The 25,163-nt window shown below is 43.2% G+C and overlaps 1 protein-coding gene across 1 annotated transcript in view; it reads left to right on the forward strand.

Annotated features, from left to right (window-relative positions):
- The window catches only part of LOC308311384 (dystrophin-like), a 368,975-nt gene that overhangs the window by 20,417 nt on the left and 323,395 nt on the right, over window positions 1–25,163 (forward strand).

Below are 25,163 nucleotides of genomic sequence, written 5' to 3' on the forward strand. Positions count from 1 at the left end.
TAACACTAAGACATTCCAGGTGACTCAAATGTGACTAAAACTAAATGAAAACTATTCGAGAGACTGACTAAAACTAAAAAAAAACTAAAATTCTGCCAAAAACAACACTGCTCAACTGGTGGCAGGTGAGTCAATACGATACACAACAGCAGTGACACAGCATTGTGTGTGGGCTTTGTTATCAATTGCCATAACGACTAAATTGAGAAGAAAAGGGGACTAAATAAAAACAATTGGCTATACTTAGGAAGTGTTAGCATTAATTCGGTCGGTTCCCCAAGGAAGACTATTGTCGAAAAACATTTTTTTCCTGTACCTTCTCAACAGCATTAATTCAATTGAAATCCCATTTCATTTGTTTGTATTCAAGGTGTATGCTTCATGGCGATGCAGGGCAGCTATAGAATGCATGCATTTTCATTATTTTCTTCTCCCCTCGAATGAACAGAGAATGTAAACAATTGGGTTATAACCCTCGGGTTGCTGGCGGCTGACAATTGTAGTTTAATTGTTCATTTTTTTTTGCGTCAACCGGAGCTCATAGAGTGGTCCACGCATAAATTACTCCCTTAAAACTAACTTAAAGCATTTAATTAGTGGCCGCGGGTTGGCTTTTGGCTTTTGGCGATATAGACATGTATTTATATACTGCCTTGTGGTTGGCTGGGTGGAGTACAACAGAGAGGAGGCAGGCGATCATTGAGTAGTCGTGTTTTTTGGTAATTATTTAATGGATGGTGGAAATAAGCCAGTCTACAAGCTTGTAGACCGGCCATTTCCGCCGTGCTACACCGTTGTCCGACATAGTATAAACTAGAACTGCACTCTGCCGAGTGCATACTTGCTTGTTGCACACTAGTAGGCCATAAATGGCCTACTAGTGCGCAAGCAGAGCGCGCAAGTACTTTCGACCGCTGGAAAGTATCACATCTCAGTATCTCTGTGAAGGAACGTTTGAAATGTATAATCATTACGTGTAACTATTTGCTACCTAACTACTTTTTTACAGAAAAATGAATCATTGATATGTGATGAAAAAAAAAGGTATATAAACTGAATTAAAATATATTATACAGTATAATTATTTTATTACTTATTGTAAATTGTCAATTGTTTTAAATGTATTTCATTTTTGTAATTTATTTTTGTACTATAGTGATATTAATACTAAATCATGATCAGAGTAATATGTGTCTCTAACTTCAATTTCTGTAATAATACTTTCAAATTTGTTGAAATATACATGATCTAAAATACAATCCAGAAACATAATGTTGTATGACTTACGTCATCAGAAATGGTCATCTGTGTAATCTGGTCCCACCAGATACCGTGGGCTTTCAACGGTAAGTCTGTGCCTGGTTTGCTGGGACCAGTTACCACATTACGTCATCGTTGAAAGCTGGGACCAGAGTACATGGTGTGTATATGTATGACTAGCTCTCAGTGATGACATAAGAGAAATGGTCATCTGTATAATCTGGTCCCAGCAGATACCACATTACGTCATCTTTGAGAGCTGGGACCAGAGTACACGGTGTGTATATGTATGACTAGCTCTCAGTGATGACGTAAGAGATATGGTCATCTGTGTAGTCTGGTCCCAGCAGACCAGGCACAGATTTACAAATTACAAATCACATTACAACTACATACAGAGTATGTAGTTGTAATTTGATTAGCAGTATACTGTGGTTACTTGGTTCCAAAAAGTGAAGACAAGTTTTCTTCAACGGTAAATCTGTGCCTGGTTTGCTGGGACTAGTTACAACATTACGTCATCCTTGAGAGAGTACATGGTGTGTATATGACGTAATGTTGTAACTTGTAACTTGTAACTAGTCCCAGCAAACCAGGCACAGACTGTATGTAGTTGTTCTAGTTACAACTACATACAGAGTATGTAGTTGTAATTTGATTAGCAGTATACTGTGGTTACTTGGTTCCAAAAAGTGAAGACAAGTTTTCTTCAACGGTAAATCTGTGCCTGGTTTGCTGGGACTAGTTACAACATTACGTCATCCTTGAGAGAGTACATGGTGTGTATATGACGTAATTTGTAACTAGTTACAAATTGTCTGATTTGTAACTAGTTGATTAGCAGTATACTGTGGTTACTTGGTTCCAAAAAGTGAAGACAAGTTTTCTTCAACGGTAAATCTGTGCCTGGTTTGCTGGGACTAGTTACAACATTACGTCATCCTTGAGAGAGTACATGGTGTGTATATGACGTAATGTTGTAACTTGTAACTTGTAACTAGTCCCAGCAAACCAGGCACAGACTGTATGTAGTTGTTCTAGTTACAACTACATACAGAGTATGTAGTTGTAATTTGATTAGCAGTATACTGTGGTTACTTGGTTCCAAAAAGTGAAGACAAGTTTTCTTCAACGGTAAATCTGTGCCTGGTTTGCTGGGACTAGTTACAACATTACGTCATCCTTGAGAGAGTACATGGTGTGTATATGACGTAATTTGTAACTAGTTACAAATTGTCTGATTTGTAACTAGTTACAAATTACGTCATATACACACCATGTACTCTCTCAAGGATGACGTAATGTTGTAACTAGTCCCAGCAAACCAGGCACAGATTCACCGTTGAAGAAAACTTGTCTTCACTTCGAAGAGACCAAGCGAAACGATTACTTGCGCGCTCTGCTTGCGCAAGTAATTGGTGTCCTACTGTCTAGTGAGTCGACAGAGATGTTGCTGCCAACTCCCGACTTGACTCAATGTCCAGCCTGTTAAGTTAAGCTCTCTGTCCATTCCTGTCACCTGTCACCCTCTGTTTGTCCCTGTCTATTTGATGCTCTCTCTCTCTCTCTCTCTCTCTCTCACACTCTCTCACAAGTGTACTATAGGTTTACTTTTTCCACTCTAATGACTAAACAGGAGTGGCATGGCGGTAATTACAGCATCCAATGTGGGTGTGTGTGTGTAAGTGTGAGTGTATGTGTGTGCACGTGTGCGAACGCGTGGCCTTGGCAGTAGATGATAACGCTCATGCGCTAATGACTCCGCCCTCGACGGGATACTTCTCGCCGGGAAACAAGCGTGCAATTATTGCCGGCGGCAACGCAACACGGGCGCCATGGTAACCGTATAGCCCGGGATACCATACAGGAGGCCCCACCCCTCCCACCACCATGCACCACCAAACTCACCCACCCTCCCATACTTACTTTGTCATGCGTTGTATGCTCACGATTGACACGCACACGCCCCTCGCGTGTGTGTACGCGACTACGCGTGTGTGCGTGTGTGTTTGTATGCAGGGGGCAGATGTTAGCTCTTCATGTTCTGGGTGCCATGCAGCCGGTGTTGAGCTGTGTTGCTGCAGCTATAGGATAGAACGCCTCCTCCCCCGCCCCCAGCTATAGGATAGAACGCCTCCTCCCCCCCCCGCCCCCAGCTATAGGATAGAACGCCTCCTCCTCCCCCCGCCCCCAGCTATAGGATAGAACGCCTCCTCCCCCCCCCGCCCCCAGCTATAGGATAGAACGCCTCCCCCCCCCCCCCCCCCGCCCCCAGCTATAGGATAGAACGCCTCCTCCCCCGCCCCAGCTATAGGATAGAACGCCTCCTCCCCCGCCCCCAGCTATAGGATAGAACGCCTCCTCCCCCGCCCCCAGCTATAGGATAGAACGCCTCCTCCCCCGCCCCCAGCTATAGGATAGAACGCCTCCTCCCCCGCCCCCAGCTATAGGATAGAACGCCTCCTCCCCCGCCCCCAGCTATAGGATAGAACGCCTCCCCCCCCGCCCCCAGCTATAGGATAGAACGCCTCCTCCCCCGCCCCCAGCTATAGGATAGAACGCCTCCTCCCCCGCCCCCAGCTATAGGATAGAACGCCTCCTCCCCCGCCCCCAGCTATAGGATAGAACGCCTCCTCCCCCGCCCCCAGCTATAGGATAGAACGCCTCCTCCCCCGCCCCCAGCTATAGGATAGAACGCCTCCTCCCCCGCCCCCAGCTATAGGATAGAACGCCTCCTCCCCCGCCCCCAGCTATAGGATAGAACGCCTCCTCCCCCGCCCCCAGCACTTCTACACCTCTATACCGCATTTTAAGGCAAAGCCCCGAGTCGTTCTAATCAAACTAACATTGAGAGCATGACTGCGGGTTGGAAGCAACGGAAGAGACCGCTTGAACAAACTGGGTGTGGGCTGGAAACGTTTTGAGTTGAAAGACTGTGTGTTTGTTTGTGTGTGTGGGTGGTGGGTGTGCGCGTGCGTGCGTGTATAGAACTTCTCCTGATGAGTATCAGTTTAATACTGTCCCGTGGGCGAGGGGGGGCGGGGTCACATTGCATTTTTAGGCTGTCAAACCAAACTACTCTTCCACAGTCTGTTAATGCCTTTGGAATAATTTCAAGGACCAGTAATTGAACTCAATTCTGAGAGTGTACAAATGGAACCAAGTCCACTTGCACACCACCACAGCAAATGAAATGACCAGAAGCGCACAATATCAACCCATCTATACTAGCTCAAAATGCGTCGCACCACGACGCATTGAGATGAGGGATGAGATAAATGTAGTGGAGTAAAAGTGGAATATTTGTATCCGAGGTGTAGAGTATGCATACTGAAAATTACAAATACTCCAGTAAAGTACATTCCTTGTAGTAAATCTGCTGTTACTGATACTGTTTACTGCATATCGGACTGGTCGCTCTTAGTGAGTCTATAGTTTGTCACGTCTGCCCTGTGCGTTTTTATTTTATTTACAAAGCCTAAAAGCCCAAACAGAAATGGCATTCATTCTTGGTCCAACTTTTTCAAAGCCAAAAACACAGTTATTTTAGGCGTGGTTTTTATGTTCCAATGTCCAATGCCAAAAACACCATTTTATCATCAATCTCAGTTATATTTGCGTGACAGTTAATCACCAACTAGAATGTGTTGATCGTGACAGTTTTCCAAACTTTTTTTTTTACAGTTTTAGTCATAGTCTTTTGAATACAAAATAATTTAGTTCTGTGACATGTTGTGAGCTTGTAGATCTGCTATTTTCAGAGTGCAACACCACCTTTTAAACTGTACCTCTTCTCCACTAGTCCCTCTCTAGCATTTTAGTCCAGCTTTAAATGCATTTTCAACAAAATAATGGATAATATACAGTTCAGTGACCTGAATCAATATCAGAAATCAAAGTACAAAGTGTTTAAACTTTAAAGGCATGAACAGGTTGTTTCCAGATGTGAACATAAAGATAAAGAAGTCCTGAAACGGCCATGAGAGGTAACGGCTCTCTGTGGATCGCCATTTCCTCTTTCTCAGCTATCTTTCTATAGGAAGAAATCAGCCTATAATAATCTTAAAAAAATAAAAACATACTGAAGGTTTAACGCCCCCAGAAACATAAGGTCTCTGCTCAACCCAGATACACGATACCAGTTACATGATAAAAACGTTGATAGAAACGTGGATTATTTTTGACAATTTTATGAAATGATTGATTATCGTTCGTGTACAGAGATGAAGTGTTAATTTGTAGATTCTGATTATTATCACAAAACGTATACCTTAAGTATACGTTTTGTGATAATAATCAGAATCTACAAATTAACTCCTGTATAACTAAAGTTGTCAAATAATTGCAGTGTAGTAAAAGTACACAATATTAGCTTCTTGAGGAGTAGTGGAGAAGTAAAAGTAAAAGTACTGAAAATTGGAAATACTCCACTAAAGTAAATAAGACATCTCAAAATTGTTTTAATTAAAGGACAACTTTAGTTTTTTTCTCTAAAACGAAAGAAAGCAGCAAATGGAAAAAAAGAAGAAAAAAAAAACTAACACTCCTCTTTTACTTTCTCTAATGACAACCTACTGTAAAACATGAACCGTGGTTGAAAAGAACTAAAGTTGTCCTTTAACCCATTCTGAACGGGAACCCATATTGGTGTTAAGCATCATGTTATGCTTTAGCTATTGAAAAACAGCAGATCTACAAGCTCATAGCGCGCCACCGAGTGGCGCGCTACGAGCTTGTAGGTCTGCTATTTTTGAATAATCGAAGAACGACTGACATTTTTTAGAATCTGATCTCAGGTCAGAATGGGTTAATCAGACCAGTGTGTGTCCAGTGGAAAACCTCGTATGAATCTGATCTCAGGTCAGAATGGGTTAAGTACTTGAGTAAATGCACTCATACTTTCCACCCACTGTGGTTCCATCGTCCCGGCCGTGTCCCAGATGCCTCCAGCAGATTAGCCAGCCGCTGGCAGCCTCTCCGCTCCGCTGATGATACGCTGGGCGAGATGGCTTCCACCATCGGCTCATTCAAACTCTTTTCTATAGCTTTGATTATTTCCTTTGATGAAAAGGGGTTTACACTCCCATAGCGCTGGCGCTGGTTACACGAGGCCTTAACAGCGGACCACCGTTAACATCTTAACCCATTTTGAGCGGGAAACCCCTTTTGGTGTTTCAAACATTATGTTATAATTTAGCTATTGAAAAATAGCAGATCTACAAGCTCATAGCGCGCCACCGAGTGGCGCGCTATGAGCTTGTAGGTCTGCTATTTTTGAAAAATCGTGAAAATGTGGCCCAAATGTTTGAATATATTCTTTCAGAGCGAACATTTTTAGCTCAAATCTTTGCTTCTGGGGAGGTGGTCCCTGGAATGACATTTTCAGATGGGGGTCGGCGGTCAAATACATATAATTTTTGGGGTTCTTGACATGAAATAGTGAGAACCACTGATATAGAAACATGAGGTTTTTCAGAAAAAATACATAAAAAAAAAAGACATTTTTTCAGGCTTAAATGGGTTAAGTTACAACCCGTGATAGATGTTCCCACTGTGTTATTTCCAGTCTTAGTCTTATCTGCACCGGGACAGAGATAGCTCCGGGGGAATGTACAGCTCAAACATTTACGGTTTTCCTTCCCCAGCCTTTTATTTTCAACAAGCCTTCCTTATCGCAGAAGGAGAGAGGGTATGTATTATTAGAAGGTTCATCAGACTATGCTAAACTTTGCTATAATTAATACTATCAGGGTTTGATTTGTGAGAAGAAAAGGCGTGGGGGAGGGACGATTTCCTTCAGCACTTCAAGGCGTATATATATCGTTGCTGTTGGGCAGAAACCTTGTAATGTATCTCTCTCCACGTTCCATTTTCTTCATAAATGAACGCTCCGATTCATCATGCAAGAGTGTCGTGCGGAAACTGGTGTCGCATTCCCGTCGCATCCATCCATCCGCCGTCCAACAAGCTAACACCCGTGAGGTTTTGACAAATTCTGCCCAAGATAGGGACTCCAGGGTTTAATGTGGCTAACATTTACTTTTATCACTCAGAGGCAGGGATGAAACACATCCCCACAGGCCATGAAAAATAATGATCACAGTGGGAGGATATCAAAATCATCCCCCCGAGCCCCCCCCCCCCCTGGTAGTATAGATTAGGTCAGTGGTTTTCACATTATAAGGACCACCCAAATTGAAACAGACATGTTAGCCGGCAGACCCCCATTTTCAGTAGATAGTAGGCCTACTACAAGGACCCCCATAAGAGAAGACTTTCACATTTATATTCAAGGACCAGCACAAGGTTTGAAGGTTTCGGGCCCCCCATTTTAATACCATTTGGATCTTCGGAACCCTGATGTATCATCAGTGACTGTTAATTAATTGGCGTACCGATGTTCATTTGTACTCTCTCAGAGCTGCAGACACACAAGGTTCCATTGGTTCCTAACTATCAGTCATTTGGCTCAATGACCCCTGGGAGTCCCTACACTGCTTATAACTGCTGTGATGGGAGACATATACTGTACTGTATACTCCAGTGCTAAAGTCTGTCTGTCTTGTACCGTATATTTAAGCCTTCGAAAATCAAAATAAACACACGAGACCTGCTACTTTCCCCCTCCCCACCTAGCCAGCACAGCAGAAGGATGTTGCATGGGAACACAATCATGCACCATAACCCCACTCCAAGGGTTAAGTGCAATAATGTAGTGCTGGCGTACGCACGCACACGGCACACACGCCTGCACATATGCTTGGGAGAGCGTGCGAGTCCTCTTAACGACTCCCACTTTAAAGTACCCCTGCTATGATAAGTGAATTTTAATTAAGAGAATATTGAGAATTGCAATAAATTATTTTAATGAGCCACGAATGGTTCTTCTCCTGTGTGTGTATGTGTCCCGAAGAGGAATCAATCACACGGTCCCCCATGGGGGGAGGGAGGGAAGGAGAGAGAGAGAGAGAGGGAGAGGGAGAGGGAGGGAGGGAGGGAGGGAGAGAGGGAGAGGGAGAGAGAGAGAGGGAGAGGGAGAGAGACTGCAGTAATGTATTGCATCTGTCTTGTCATCCTACCTGTTCTGTTCTGTATTCTATTGTCTTACAGTTTTGAACGGTTAACACACATTTTTCAAAACAGTAACGTCTTTCTCAAAACGGCACACACACAAAACTGAAAACGTCACACACAGAATGCTAAACCCTGACACTCCTTCTGCATTATGACTCTTTTACATCAAATCGTGTAACTGTTCCCAAAATGGAACTCGTGTTTTCATTTTGTACACACAGCCATATTTTCAAATGACACACGCATATCATTCGTTGAGTACACACAACTAAGCATTTGCCGCACACTACCAAGCATTTACAGCACAATGAAGTGAAAATGTTAAAACACAATCACATAGAAATGGAACACAAGAGAATTAATGAGCTATTTCTAAAATGGCTCGGTGTATAGGCTTACCTTTTCATAGTAAACATAAAACGGCACACAAATAATTATGCAGCCAAAAAAAGGTTTTATTTCATTTTTTATTTTTTATTTCACAATAAATACTGCATTTTAGGCATCATGCCTCCGGGTTCCTACTTGGCCGGGGTCTGGCCACAGGCAGTTTCTCCCTGTCCATGCAGCATTGGAAGAAACACCTCAAGTGGCGCATAAAGCACCACAAGCCTCCTCCATGACCTGGAGCAGTGGACTCGGCTCTGTGGGGTTTCCGTTCATATACCTTCCACCTCCAAGCTGAACAGAAGTCCTCAATGGGATTCAGGAAAGAACAAAAAGTTAGAATAGGGAGATATAATAATAAGAGGTTTCTGCCCGACAGCAAAGATAGTGTGTGTGTGTGTGTGTGTGTGTGTGTGTGTTTGTGTGTGTGTGTTGGAGCCAGCCCAGTATGCGGCAGCAGATTGTGGCGATTCTCCGCCAGCTGGTTCTGACTGTGCTTCTATCCGTCACCCCCCCGCCAGCACATGCTCACAGGAGGTCCGCGTCGAACCAATTAGCAGCCATAACGAGCCAATCGGCTCCCGGGAACACCGCGGTTGGATTTAGGCGGAACCCCGAACAAAGGAAAGACTAGAGGGCAGGAACTGTGGGCTTAAGTGTGTTGACTTCCACGCACAGCAGGTTGAACACCAGGACCGGGACACATGCAGTCATTCATATATACTGTACTACAGGCTGCTATTTCCCCCCCCCCTCACGGCACCAGGCCTTCCAACACGGAGGAAAGCCTGTAGTCATTCTAAAACAGCCGTGTGATCCCGAGTGGATCAAAGGAAGATACGTTGCATTGTTTTTTTGTTCCCCACACAATCAATTAGGTTGATCGGGATTAGAAAAAAAGGAACACAAAGATGCCGTTGCATGGTTTTTGTTCCCCCACTGTAAGCGATTGGTTTAGTCTTGCTATAGTCAGGCTACGTGTTCGAATAAACGAAAGGGAACGGCGGTTATACAAATAAAAGAGCATGCGTCTTGACGGAGTCGACGCGCGGTGCAAAGAGACGGTGCGTTTCAAGCTCGTAGATCTTCTACTTTTGTCGTTTTTTGAATTAGAATCTTGAAAAGTAACAGTTTTGGACATGATTATGATGTTTTTCCATCCGATGAGATATGTTGGTTCATGCAAATGGGACCGCAGTTTATAGCCGTTGTACCCGTTTGGCAGACACGCCCAGAGTTTCCACGGCGAAACCAAGCCAAGTGTAAATGAAGAACCATCCCTGTTCCCCTCTGTGGGATCATTAGTCGTCAGGATGAAGCCAGGAAAAACACATCGATTAAGACCTGAGAGCAGAGTCTATAAAATGTCTTCTTTAATCTAAATCCTAACAGTTTTATGAAAAAAACATCTTTCTATGTCAGTGGTTCTCAAACATTTTCATGTCAAGGTCAAGGACACCCAACATGATAATGTATTTGGCCACGGACCCCAATCTGAAAATGTGTTGTCCCAGGGACCGCCCAGAAGCAAACATATGAGGCAAAAATGTTCGCTGTGAAATTATATATATATTCAAAGATTTGTACACATTTTTTCAAGACTTTTCTTGAATGGCAGATCTACAAGCTCGTAGCGTGGCACGACTCGGTGCCACACTATAAGCTTGCAGTTCTGGTTCAAACGTAGAAATCCACATCCTCCACTCCCTAAACTTGTCTAGGATCCTATCCCATAACTGCCTTCCTTTTTTACTGCTTGTTGGGCGTCTCCCAGTCAGCCCTCCTACTGTCTGTCTCTTTCTCGCTCTCACCTTTCCTACCGTTTGTCTCTCCTATGCCGTCTCTCTCAGCTTTCCTTGCGATGTATATCTCCTATGTTGGATCCCTTTCAGCTCTCCTATACTGTCTTTCTCTATACTGTGTCTCTCAGCTTTCCTACGGTGTGCCTCTCCTACGCTGCACGCCTCTCAGCTTTCTTAATATCTGTCTCTCTGTAGTGTATTCCACTCATAGATACAGTCGATATAGATATAGCATATACAGACAGAGCGGGCAGTGGGCCAGTGGCATAGAGGTAGAGCAGCCGGATGGGAACCGTGACGTTCCTAGTTTGATCCTGGGATCCCCCACCCAGAGTTAGTGCCCTTGAGCAAGACTCTGAAGCCCTAATTGCTCCAGATGTGCAGGTTGGTGCCTTGCATACATATGTTGGTGAATGGGTGAATGGGCACAATGTATGTAAAGCACTTTGGATAAAAGCGCTATATAAATGCACCATACTGACAGACAGAAAGCGCAGACAGACAGACAGACAGACAGACAGACAGACAGACAGACAGTGCATCGAAGCATTACTAGTCTGTATATGTCCATGTGTTTGTCTATACATGCCTCTGTGTTTGCCTTGGTGCTGCTGTATGTGCATGGCTTTCTGTTTGTCAACATGCATGCTGTCTACCTACTGTATATGTGTTTGTCTGTGGTTCTGCATCGTTAGTTTCCTCCAGGTATACACCTGGCTGTAAAAGCCCTCCAGATGGCACTGGGAAATTGGCACGTTTACAGTAGAGTTGATGGATGCACGTTGTCCCCGTAAACCCAAATGCCAGCGCGACACAGAATGCCGGGAAACTGCCATGAATGATGCATTGAGTGATTCAAGTGGTGGGAAGTAACTAAATACATTTACTTAAGTAAATGTATTGCAGTAGTCCAATGCTATCTATACAAATACCTCAACATTTTACTTAAGTACAGTTTAAGAAAATGACAGACAATGACATAATTTAAATAAAAAAGACCAAACGGACTTGAAATAAATCACACCCATGTGAAGTGAGGGGCACCAATATATTAAAGTCTAACTCATGTTGATTAGGTGAAGTAATGGTGATGTAAAACACAAACATTAAACGCCATTAACAATAACGTTCAGGCGCCAAATGTGACCGACTAGTCACTACCCAGGGCAAGGAAAGACACCACACAGCGCAGCTTTCTTAAGTAGACTCATGGTTTATTACTCTCAGTGCACGGAATAACGCAATATGACATTTTACATGCAGGAAAGGCGATAGCTCTCCACTGTCCGGACAGACGCTCTCTCCCGAGTGTTTGTGGAGATGACTGATTTATCCTGTTGTGCCTTTGATCAAGTCCATGATGCACAACAGGTGCGGCCAGGTGCTTAAATCAGTCATCCTCCATCTCACACCTGTGTATAGGAGGGGCTAGCACCCCTCAAAAAGCCTTTCCGTTGTGGTCCACTCGGTCAGAAAATAAATCACCCTTGTTACGCGCACAAGTAATAGTTTTCGTCCATGTCGCCGTTTGATGTGTATGCGCCGTGCCAGCGTGTGACGTAATGACATTTTGGCCTTTTGAAAATAGACAACGCGTTGCATTATGACACAATGTGAGCTTGTAGATTTGCTATTTTCAAAAGATTTTTATACATTTGAAAACTTGAAATGGTGCATAATGAGTACATTTACTTTTGTTACTTCATGTACATTTTGATAGCAGTACTTTTGTACTTTTCACTCAAGTACGTTTGTAATTCCGGACTTTTACTTGTAACAGAGTATTCTTTCTAGTACATTGCAGTAGCTTATTGATACTTTTGCTTGCGTGTGTGAGTACTTTTCCCACCACTGGATACAGACAGAACAGCCTTGCTTGCTTTTTTGTGGCTTTAAATAGAACATTCGTCCCTAATTCTATTTCCTCCATTGTGGCTATTCACAGAACGGAGACATCAGGGAAGTGACGTTTCGGTCTAGGGAGGGGGGAGGGAGGGATGCAGTAGTGTAGTAGCAGTAGTACATGTACTCAAGTCTCAAGTACTGTACTTACAGAGAGAGAGAGAGAGAGAGAGAGAGAGAAATCTGTTCATCTTCATTGTTCATCGCATCAGCAGTTATACAATCATTCCATTATTGTTTGTGTCTTGTAGACTTAGCCACACTCTGAGTGTACTGATTCCCTAGAGTGCGTTCTCAGCTTTATAAATAACCCCCACTTTGAAACAAATGTGTTATTTGATTTTTGAAACGGTATAGTCTTGCGTTGTTGTTATTTAGCCCATCAGAGACTATTGCATCATGCATGGTAGAATCAATGAATTTCATTAAAAACCTGCCGCCGGTCCAGTTTTAGGTGTTGCCCTGGCAATCTGCCACGTATCTATTATCTATATTAAGGCCAAGACACACAAACATGGTACAGTATATAAGGTTGGGAATTGTTCACAAACTGGTCAAAACAGTTTAATTTAATTTGCCACTAGAGCAGTGGTCTTTAATGCCTTGACTCTTGACTGTAGCTGCTGCGCACAATGAACGTCACATGCCTTTTGCTTTGTAATTGGTATTTCTGTTGCCAATGCTGATAGATAAATAAAGTTGAGCCTTCGATGAAAACAAAAACAACGAGGAAACAGGTAGCAGAAATAGGGCATTGCAGGATGACGAGCTACTGTTTTAACTTAATCGTTGCTGTCGCGCAGAAGCCTCTCATCTCCATAATTTGTGCTACTAACTACAGTGTCACACGAACATATCTGCAAGCTCGAAAATGTGGTGCGACTACAAAACGATGAGTCTTTTTTTTAAGCTTTTAGATCTGCTACTTTTGCTTCTTTCAGTTTTGGACATAATAAGGTTTCCACCCAACAGACTATAATGAAAAGATGTAACACCTCAATTCTTTTTACATTTATAACGGGCCTGCAACCATGCAGCTAACAAAGTTTAAAGTGTTTGGTGGGAAAGTATCTCCTCACTATAGGGCTGATCATGACTGCAAATTAAGTAAGTTAACAATTAATTCTCACAAAAAATAATTGTGATTAACGATTTACTTGTTTATGGCACGGAACATATGAATAAAGAATACAATTATGTTTGCCTGGTAAAAAAAAATATTTTTTATATTTAAAGAAAATCTAAAATAATATGCGGAAATAGCTACAAGGTGTCACAAAGCTGCTATTTAAGGTTTTTTTATGTCTGAAAACTTTTCGACATGATGATTTATGACACAATAATTATCTCAAATAATTGCGATTAGATGATTATGCAAATAATGCGACAGGCCTCTCTGTGGCGAGGCCTTTTCCACTTCCAAACTTTATTTAAAAGTGAAACTCATGAAAGTGGCCAGTTGAGCTGATTGATGAGGCATTCGGGTTAAATGGGAAATCAAAGGACAGAAAAGGCTGGTTTCTGTCCAGTGGAGAGCAGAAACAACCTACCACCACTCGCACAATACCGTGGATGCTAAAGCTGAAATCCATAAGATGTATGTCCTTCTTGGGATTCAGCCCAAGTACTGCTGCTGCCCGGGAGACACCATTTCTAGCAGTGAGCTGAAACATCTAAGAGCAGGGCGACCAAAGTTCAACAAGTAAAAAAATAGTTTTTGGGCATAGTTCCCATCGTGTTATTTTTTTCCAAGAAAACAAAGAAGGGGGAGGGGTTTGGGACGGTAAGAAGATCAAGGCAGGAAAGAAAATGTAGAAGCTTGGTTCACAAACGGCACAACCGTAGGGTCTCTCTTATATCTTTTTTACAGGCTGTACAGCCGTACAAACAAGGGGGTATTTTTTTCCACAAAGAAAAGTACACATAGTACCTGAGATAATAAATATATAAGGTGCATGAGCAGATGTACTATAGTTACCAATGGTGGGGTAAAAAGTACCGGTAGGTTCTACTTACATTTCTTACTTAAATAAAGTATCGATACGGCAATCATAATTTTTTTATGGACCGAAATAAAACGTACTACTAACTTATTTCCATAATTGTACGCAACTATGTTCAAGCCTGGCTATGAAAAGACCCAAAGCAATTCAGTATCACTATCTGACAGCTCAAAAAAATTTAGTTAAAAAAATGTAAATTATATTATTTTCTTCTCACGCCAATGCCGTGTGAAACAAATACAATTTATTGGTCTACTCAACACAAACACACAGTGACAGTGAGTTTGCCAGCGGAACTCATAATAATATTCTCTAGAACAGTTTCAACTTGTTCCATCATTTTCAGTAGCTTTGACTGAGAATATAAAGCTATATTCATGATGACACACTCTAGATATTATTACTCTCCTACTACAGATATAGCAAGCAAGACGTGTGCATTTCAATATGGACCGTCACAACACTGTGTTTTGAGGGGAGAACGTTTTGAGGAGGAAAAAAAAGGCCTCCAAGCTGGCATTCAATTCTCTGGCTTTTTGGAAAATGCACTCAGACATAATTACAACCTTAAAGATCTATTATGTCATTTTTGTGTCTGTATGGTAGAGTAATGATAATGCAATATAATATAATATAACATGTATAATATGTGGCCTCCCTGCTGTTCTATTGGGACATGTCCTGACCTTGTAAACATAGGAGAGGTCGTTACGGGTTGTGCCTGTGTCTGCGGTTTTGCTGCACACTCTGATGATCCCTTGCCTTGATCTCTTGTCCCTTGTCTTGATCCCTTGTCTTGTTTTTAAGGGCGAGTGAACGGTCCTAAAAACTAGAATTAAAAACGATTCGTGAAGGTCTTAGTAGCAATATTATTAAAACATTGAGGTTTGCATTAAAACGACATGCATTGATGGACTTTTCCACAACACTGTACAGCATCGAGGCCCGAAGTCTCAGCTTGTTGTCAATCCCAACACCACGTTGTTTATACTGCTGCAGAACCTCACAGGTCATTAATCGCCGCGCGGGGGGGGGGCGACGCGACGACGACTGTAAGGATTCGTCCTAAAGAAATCTATCCACCTCCTTAGTTCTGGACACGTTGATAAACGACTCTGCACCCTGGGGTCGGTGAATTCCGCCGTTACGGGCCAAGATCAAGGTCATTGCTATCGGAAGCATGAGACACAATGACAGCATCATTGGCAAACTATGATGACATGACGTCCGACATATTGGCTTCGGGAACTCATTAGTGTACAAAGACAAATAAGAGAAGAGAGAGGACGGTGCGTCCTCCTCTCTCTTCTTTTATTTGTCCTGTGCACATTTGGGCTGATCCACTGGACACTAGTAGTGTCAAGTACATTTACTCAAGTACTTTGTTAGTATTTCCCATTTACTTTATAAAACGTTTAGTTTTACTACACTACAATTATATGACAACTTTAGTTACTTTGTAGATTTTGATTAATGTTACAAAACACACTACTTCAGCCCTTTATATTTCGACCATTTGAAAATAGCCGATCTATTGTAGCAAGCTCACAATGCGCCGGGACGCGGTGCATTGTGAGCTTGTAGATCGGGTATTTTCAAAAAGATATTTCATACATTTTGAACTTGTGAAATGGGACATTCTGCACAATGAGTACTTTTACTACTTTGTACTACTTTTACTGAACCTGGGACAACATTGACCTTTGCGCGTTAGGAAGGCCGAGTGTGTATATCTACTCAAATGTGAGACTGATAATTAATCACACCAACCCATAGCATCCCTATTCTGGGGGAGAATGTTCAGGAGTATTATTTGGTGAGGGAAAATAAGAGGGGGCCTATAATACATATAGCTTCCTGCTGTACTCCAGTAATGGAAGCATAGGGTCAGCCATGCTTCTCAACCTGTGGGCCACTTCAAGTGGGCGCCCAAATGATTAACATTAATGTTTAGGAAAACCTATCTAAAAATATATTGGCATATTGGCCATAATTGCATACTTTCTTTACAACATCAAAAAGTGGATTTTCATTGTGACACCGATACAAAAACAATTGTAGTACTACGTTTGGTTCCATTTATCCAAATCGGAAAACACAATCGATGGATTGATCATTAAAATAAACATGCTCTGACAATGGGTGGGAATCTTCTGTGAGTCCTGTGATCCTGAGAAGTGTTGGTAACCACCTTTTTGAAGTGGTTAAAAAGCAGACAGACACAAAATCAATAAAAACCTATAGCTGCTGCTGCACAAAAAGTGTTGGCACCCTCTAGGTGTGCCAGAATGAAGTTCATTAGAGGGTGCGCGACGTTGCGTCCTCGACCCCTCTCTGCCTGCAGCCTGACTCGCTGTAGGCACATTGGAACGGCCTCAGATCTGCCTGAACTGTGCTCAGATGAAGCACATCCTTCACAGTCTGCTCATGAACGACTTTATTAGGAGAATAAAGTGTCTGTTCGCCACTCAATTCAATTCAATTCAAAGGGCTTTATTAGCATGAGAAAACATACGTTTACATTGCCAAAGCAGAAAGAACAATATAACAATACAGCAATACAATCAAAACAAAAATTATGTACTTTGAAGGTCAGAATCTTCAATAGATCAACTTCTGTGTACCAAGATCACTCGATGCAGGTATAGTGCAGGAATATACACAATGATTAGTCTTTAGGGTGGTTGTGTTCCATTTGATATCCTTCTCCTATCACAGCAACTCACAAATCTTGCTGCTGTGTTTGCACATTGTTGTACTTCGCCGAGCAGATATGGGAGTTTTTTGTCATTGGTCATGTTTTCAAAATCTCCGTGTGGTTGTAATCTGTGGGAAGTATGTGTCTCTGATGTCTTGGTACAATGGACAGATGGTTAGGAAGTGTAGCTCGGTTTCCACTTCGTTTAGTGTGCAGTGGGTGCACAGATAGTCACTGAGTTGCTTTGGATCTCCTGTGTCCAGCTTTGAGGGTTTACTGTAAAACACAAACATTGTGTGAAACACAAACATTGAAGACGAAGGTGAGGACGCAAATTGTGATTGACAGCATGGAGTTGTGGACTAAATCTTATCAAACCAACAAAATATTATTGGGCCTGGGAGGCTATATACATCTCAACAAATGTATGCGTGCATTTCTGTATGCTTTGACGTCGTTGAAGTCTGCTTCTGTATATCTTCACTGAGGGAATTGTACGCTCACTACGCAAATGAGGATTTACGAAGAAGCCCCTTCCGTTTTGTACAGTAGTATGGAGATCTCTCATATACCGCAACCACTAGTATCTACTATCTTGGGATATATTGGATATACAGTAGACATATATGAGCTTTGAGGCGGGTGTTGATGTAAATGCAGACTCAGCAGGTGGAGCACTTTATGGAGCAGTAATCAATAAAATAGAGATTTGTAAGGATCTTGGGTGTTGTACTTTTCTAAGCTATAGGGTAGTACTATGAATCCTGGACTATGGGGGACCAAGCCTGCATTTGTCTTTTTTTTCTCCTTCTTGCAGCTGCAGGTCATCAACCTCCTAATTGACACACGCACACACGCACGCATGCACACACACACACACACACACACACACACACACACACACAGTTATGTTCGTTTTGGAGAACAAGAGTCTGTGCACAGCTGAGGTCTATAGGCAATATAGCAACAGGTTGATCCCCCCCCCTTTAATTATATTGACATATTTTAAATGCCCTTTCTATAATGTCTCATGATCCGAGAGAAATAATCTGTTCAGTAAACATGAATATGTTGATTTAATTTGTGTTGCCAATGAACAAGAGTGTCTCCTAATTAATGTTTATTTTGTTTCTGTGCAAATCAGAGCTGTAATCTAGGGCTATACAGATACCACCATTACGTTCTTATTTTCATAAGACCCAATACTGATTTGTTTTAACGGTTTGTTAGTTTGTTGTTAAACAGTTTTACAGAGAGAGGCAGAGCGAGAGAGGCAGAGCGAGAGAGAGAGAGAGAGAGGCAGAGCGAGAGGGAGAGGGAGAGGGAGAGAGAGAGAGAGAGAGAAGAGTAGGTTACTCTTCAGACTAGTCCGTGCACCGTCAGAGCGGTGGCGGTGTAGCGCCGCGCGGAGCACACAGACCATCCGTGTCCGACGAGAGGACGCGTTCCTCGGTCTGGACTTGTCTCGGAGCCCCGGGAAGGGTCATTAATCACCGGAGCCGTCAGGACAGCTGCTGGGCTTTCATTCACCGTCGCGCGCGGTTAGCTGGATATTAATACTAAACGATGCGGGATTCGGGTTGTTTTTTTTGTTTTTTGAAACTGCTTGTTAAATCTTTGGTGCACCTGTTCGGCTCCCCCACCGACCTCTGGGTGGATTAGACCCCCGGCGGAGGTCCATGATAAACGGATTACGATGGCACATGTTCAGGTAAGACTGGAGCGAGTATACCGCTGCTGCTGCCGCTTTTGGACGCTGTTTAAAACATGGTGATATAAATGGAACGCTTTAAATAGTAAATTGGTTTGATTGATTTCCAGGCTTTTATCACCCCACCATGCTGACAGACAGACAGAGCTGCCGTACAGTGATGTTGATGCCATAATTGAGTTATGATGTGTTGACTACAGAAGAATATGAATGAGCATATGTTTTAATTGTTGCGTGTCTGTCGCACACACCATGCATATGCGTCTTAACGAACGGCTATTCGGTGGTGGATAATGCATCTGTAAAGTAGTCTGCTGGCTTGTTTTGAATACTGACAGGCTGCTTGTTTGTTTATACTGCCACTGACCATAACGTTAAATATATAGAGGTGTGCGTGTGCGTGCGAGACAGACAACAGATGGGTGAGTGAGACAGACGGTGTGACAGACAGGTGGATACATTGAGACTAGAGAGAGACAGATGAGCATACAGACAGGTCTGTCTGAATTGAGTCAGTTTGACAGACAGGTCTGTCTGAATTGAGTCAGTTTGACAGACAGACGGGTGGATGAGTGAATGAGACAGCCAGGTAGAGGGTTGAGTGAGACACAGTGACAGACAGACACACAGACAGATTGACAGGTGGATGAGTGAATGAGCAAAGTATGACAGACAGGCAGAGGAGTGAGTGAGACACTGTGCCAGACAGATTGACAGACAGACGGATGCACATGGATGAGTTGATTTGGACACTATATGGCCGGCAGATAGACATGTGGATGAGATAATAATAATATATACGCGCTTTTCTGGGTACCCAAAGTCGCTTTAGTATGACAGACAGACAGACAGATTGACAGGTGAGTGAGACCGTACTATATATGGCAGACAGACAGATACACAGGTGGAGGAGTGAATGAGAGAGCATTATACTGACTGTACACAGACAGGTGGAGGAGTGAGACAGACAGTATGACAGACAGGGGGTTCCTGTCTGTCTCTCTCTCTCTCTGCGTGTGTGTGTGTGTGTTCACAGCAGCCCAGACAGACGCACGCACATCGCACACAGCAGTGTCACCAGCGCAGTGCACTTCTCTGTTCAGATCCTAATCCCTTCTGTGTGTGTGTGTGGTGGATGGAGATTGAACAGGATTGTCACCACGACCAAAAACTCTTACACCCGCACCATATAAGCCCTTTAAATCATTCCACACAGGCAGGCAGAGACATGGACGAATTATGGCTTGTGCCAAGTATGCACGTGCACAGGGCCCCAGAAACAATGGGGGCCCTTGGATTCAGAAGTCATGCTTCCATCAAGCTTTGAACTGAGCAGATTGGACTTTCCTTTCAGATATAATGGCCTAAACATCTTGAAAATGGCCACTTTAGCCGATTTCCGGTCACCGATCTTCGCCGTTGTCGCCCGTTTTTCTTTAATAACACAGGCTAGGAAGGTTGGACAGCGACAAACTAGATACCTGCGTAAAGTTCACTTTGAGATGCATCCAAGAAATCACAACTCCCAAGAGGTCCAGTAGAACTAAAAGGCGAGTCATTTTATGTTTGGTTGTGCTCGCGCCGTGTTGAAAATAGAAGATCTACAAGCTCACAACGTTGTGAGCTTGTATAGATCGGCAATTTTTGATAGCTGATATTTAGCCGGTATCAATAAGCTTTAATTGGGCTTATCAAGCCTGTTATCGAGCATAGTGGCCCATAACAAGAGGCGATCAAGAAATAACCACCCATGCTGGCACAAACATCACATTCCCGGGTAAACAAAATTACGCTTTTAAGTGACGGTACACAAATTAAGCAGTTAAAAACAGTTTCTTCAATATTATTTTCAAAAAGTGAAATGGTCAGTTGCCTTCCGTCTGTAAAAGTACTGTATTTGAAGGCCTTAGTAAAAATGTAATGCAAGTGATACTCATTTGGTATCCGCTCTTTATAAAGAGGCTGGAGATATTATCGCAATTATCATCTTCATTTAATTTTAGATGGTGGTCAGTCACAAACTCACCAGCCAATACAAAAAGACACCGGTTCTGTTCAGAATGTATTGTCGTCTACCGTCTTTCCACAAATTATTAGAAGATTGCTCATTGCTCAATAGTGGGCTCGATAAGACTCCGGCTCGATAAGCCTGATAGATAAGGTGCTCGTTATTCAATAAAAAATGACCGAGCTCCAACAACCATCCCTAGTCCGGAATCAACACTGCAGAGAGGCAGGGAGGGACGCAGGCAAGCAGGCAGGTGGTGGTGTGGCTCCGATGTCAGCATCGCTCTCTGCTGGGTGTGTGTGTGTGTGTGTGTGTGTGTGTGTGTGTGTGTGTGTGTGTGTGTGTGTAAGTAATCCTTTTAGGATCCTGATTTGAAGCCAGATTATTTGGGGGGGGGGGGGGGGGGGGGGTAGCTTGTAGATCAAGATATGTAGCTTGTAGTTTGTAGATCTTTCATACTTTTCTTGTTGTGTGTGACACTGTGTAGTGTGACCAAGTAGGCTGTGATATAGGCTCTTCTATGCACACAGAATAACTCTTCCGGGCCACTTCCCTACATCCTTCACAGGTGTTACCGATAATGATACTAATGAAGGCTCTGTTCCATTAGAGTACAGTAGTTATAAAGGGAAAAAAAAAAAAATCAACTAATGACCCCAACTCTGCTTGTACAAATGGAACCAAATGAACCCGTAAGAGTTACACACCCATTTGGAACCCTCTCAAGGACACTTTTGAGACCCACTGATGTAGCAACATGCACAGTGGCAGCACCCCGACTCTGTTTGACCAGAATGGAACCGAGCCTTAATTAATATCGTCGGTGAGAGTTGTTATGTGTGAATAGAGCCTATTACCCAGAGATATGAAAAAAAGTATTTGACATGCAGGCTTTTTACTGTGATGTTATAGGAATTATAGCATACCGATGGTGTCACGCAAAAAACAGACTATGTTTGTACTGTGTATACTTTGTTACGCATGCCGTGTGTGTGTGTGTGTGTGTGTGTGTGTGCGCGCGCAGGTCTGGTAAGGTGCAATGAAGTCCCTGTAAAAAGGCTGCTACAGTACCATTGTACAGTATATATATATCTATGGATAGTTTCACAGTAACTGACAGCGCCAGTTATTATTCTTGCCTGGTGCTCTATACGAAAGGGGGGATTTCAATTACACCCTTTTGACCTGTGTGTGTGTGTGTGTGTGTGTGTGTGTGTGTGTGTGTGTGTGTGTGTGTGTGTGTGTGTGTGTGTGTGTGTGTGTGTGTGTGTGTGTGTGTGTGTGTGTGTGTGTGTGTGTGTGTGTGTGTGTGTGTGTGTGTGTGTGTGTGTGTGTGTGTGTGTGTGTGTGTGTGTGTGTGTGTGTGTGTGTGTGTGTGTGTGTGTGTGTGTGTGTGTGTGTGGGGCCGTTAAGTTTTAGACCACATTAAGTATTTATATGTACTGTAGCCCATTTGTCTTTGCTCTGTAGCCAGTGGTGTAAAAACAAAGTAGCAAGTACATTTAATCAGGTATATGTAAGTAACCTACAAGAAGTACTTTACTGGAGTATTTCTAATACTTTTACTTCGACTCTACTACATCTCAGAGGCAAATTTACTCTACTACTACTACTACTACTACTCTACTTACTTTTACTTGTAATAATGTCTACATTGCAGTATTGATACTTTTACTTAACTAAATAAATGTACTATTTTTCCACCACTGGCTGTACTGTATAGCAGTTGGGTTACAGTACCAGAGTCAGGGGTTACTTACTGTACTAGAGTCCACTCAATTCACTGGCAGGGTTTCAACATACAGTATACATACCTCCCAAAAAAGATTGATTCCATATGAAAACCATTTTGTATACAGTAGCAACTCTTATCCAGAGAGCGACTTACACAGCGCACGATTGGAGTAAACAGTATGAACCCTAGTCCAGTGTTTCTCGACATTGTTTTTCATTTCAAGGACCCCCATTTTGATATGCAGTAGGAGGCCACAGACCTCCATTTGACGCGATTGTTTTTTATCAATATCTCTGCGAGTTTAACTCTGAGAATTTACAAAAAAATAAACCAAATGGATCTTTTCGACACACCTGTAAGGGTCCATTTGGTTCCTTGATAACTATCAATCATCTGGCCGAAGAACCATTTGGTTTCTAACTATCAATCGCTGTAACTAACCATCAATCATTTGGCTGGGGAACCATTCATTTTGGTTTAATTTTACACTGAGTTTGGAGGACGTCATGACAAGAGGTGTGTGTGTGTGTGTGTGTGTGTGTGTGTGTGTGTGTGTGTGTGTGTGTGTGTGTGTGTGTGTGTGTGTGTGTGTGTGTGTGTGTGTGTGTGTGTGTGTGTGTGTGTGTGTGTGTGTGTGTGTTCGGTGTGACGCTTTCCCAAGGCACCAGGTGCATGCTGGGATTTGCTACTCGGGGTCGGCTCAGCTCCTCTCACCTCATTATCCTCTTTGGACCAGGGCTCCCATAATCCCTTCTTTCCACACCTCCCTCTCTCTCTGTTTCTCTGCACTCTCTCTGTCCCTCTCTCTCTCTCTCTCCCTCCCTCTCTTGGTCTCTGTCTCTCTATCCCTCTCTCTCTCTCTCTCTCACCCTCTCTGTTTTCTTTCTCTCCATCTCCCTCAGCGTTCATGCTTTATTTGCCTGACAGGCAGGACTATAGTGTACGTATATACACAAACGCATCCATAAGTGGTCACTGGCCATAGACACAAACAGCCCATTTAAAACACTGGTTCTTAACACTAGTTCCGTTGGGCACTGGCCTACTTGGAACGATGCAAGTAGTTGTAAATGCATGATTCCCCACCCGCAGTTATTACTTGCGCAAGCAGAGCGCGCAAGTACTAGTTTCGCCCGGGATTCGTATGCACCGTCCCAGCCGTCCCGCCAATTTTGATGTGTATGCACCGTCCCAGCAAATTATATACATTCTACATAGTGTAATGTATAACTAGCTCTCAATGATGACGTAATAAAGATGTGGATTAAAGGACCCAATGCCAGAGTGTAATTGGTTTTCGATGGTGACGTAATGACGATATGTTTTAGTGTCGGGAGGATTAAAGGTAATGCTCCTGTGTATACATGTATGTAATCTGGCACCACTGCCGTATCGGGCACAATTTGCTGGGACGGTGCATACGACGCACTACACTGCACCCCCTGTGGTGGTGTGGAACGCATGTGTCAAATTTGAAGTCGGTGGGACGAATGGTTCTCGAGTTACGTGGATTACAGACGTGAACACGACGTGCATACACACAACCTGGAGAGACTTGGTGCATCTATAGATATACTAGAGAGGTGCCCGTGGGGCCCCCATGGCGGTGCCCGTTGGGCACTGGCCTACTTGGAACCCAGATATTATGTCTGTGTCCCTTTCATGCCCGACGTCAGAATGATGTCAGATTTCTGCATGTGTCTCTCTGAGTCTCTGTGTCCCTTTATTCCTATATATGGAGTTCTGTGTCAGCCATGCCCAAATATGTTGTGTGTTGTGAGGACAGAACAGGCCAGCTCCATATATGGACCCTGGGCAGGGGCCCGGCAGGGGCCCAGTTCTGGAGGTTCTGGACAACCGTGTGGCGGGCGGTTCTGGAGTTACGTTCATTACAGACATACAGACGTACAGTACACACACAGAGACTTGGTGCATATAGCATGCATTCATATGGATAATCTGACACCAGAGTCAATGAGAACCTAAAGTATACGACATACCATGTCCCGTTGATTCCAGCCGGAACACAAGCGTTTGATTGATCATATAAATAAATCCTATAGATCATAAATTGATTGTGTAATAATAAACGTGCTCGTCTGAGAAATGCACGAGGCCCAACCATCTGACCACTTAACTTTGTCAGATGGGAATCACTGCATTTAAAAACATAAACATGTTCTGTGTAACACACCTTTGGCTTACACGCACACAGCCACAGGCATACACACATGTTCACATGTTCTGTGTAACACACCTTACACGCACACAGCCACAGGCATACACACATGTTCACATGTTCTGTGTAACACACCTTACACGCACACAGCCACAGGCATACACACATGTTCTGTGTAACACACCTTACACTCACACAGCCACAGGCATACACACATGTTCTGTGTAACACACCTTACACGCACACAGCCACAGGCATACACACATGTTCTGTGTAACACACCTTACACGCACACAGCCACAGGCATACACACATGTTCACATGTTCTGTGTAACACACCTTACACGCACACAGCCACAGGCATACACACATGTTCACATGTTCTGTGTAACACACCTTACACG

This window comes from Protomyctophum bolini (genome assembly GCF_963924005.1).
Source record: "Protomyctophum bolini genome assembly, chromosome: 24".
Lineage (NCBI taxonomy): Eukaryota > Metazoa > Chordata > Actinopteri > Myctophiformes > Myctophidae > Protomyctophum > Protomyctophum bolini.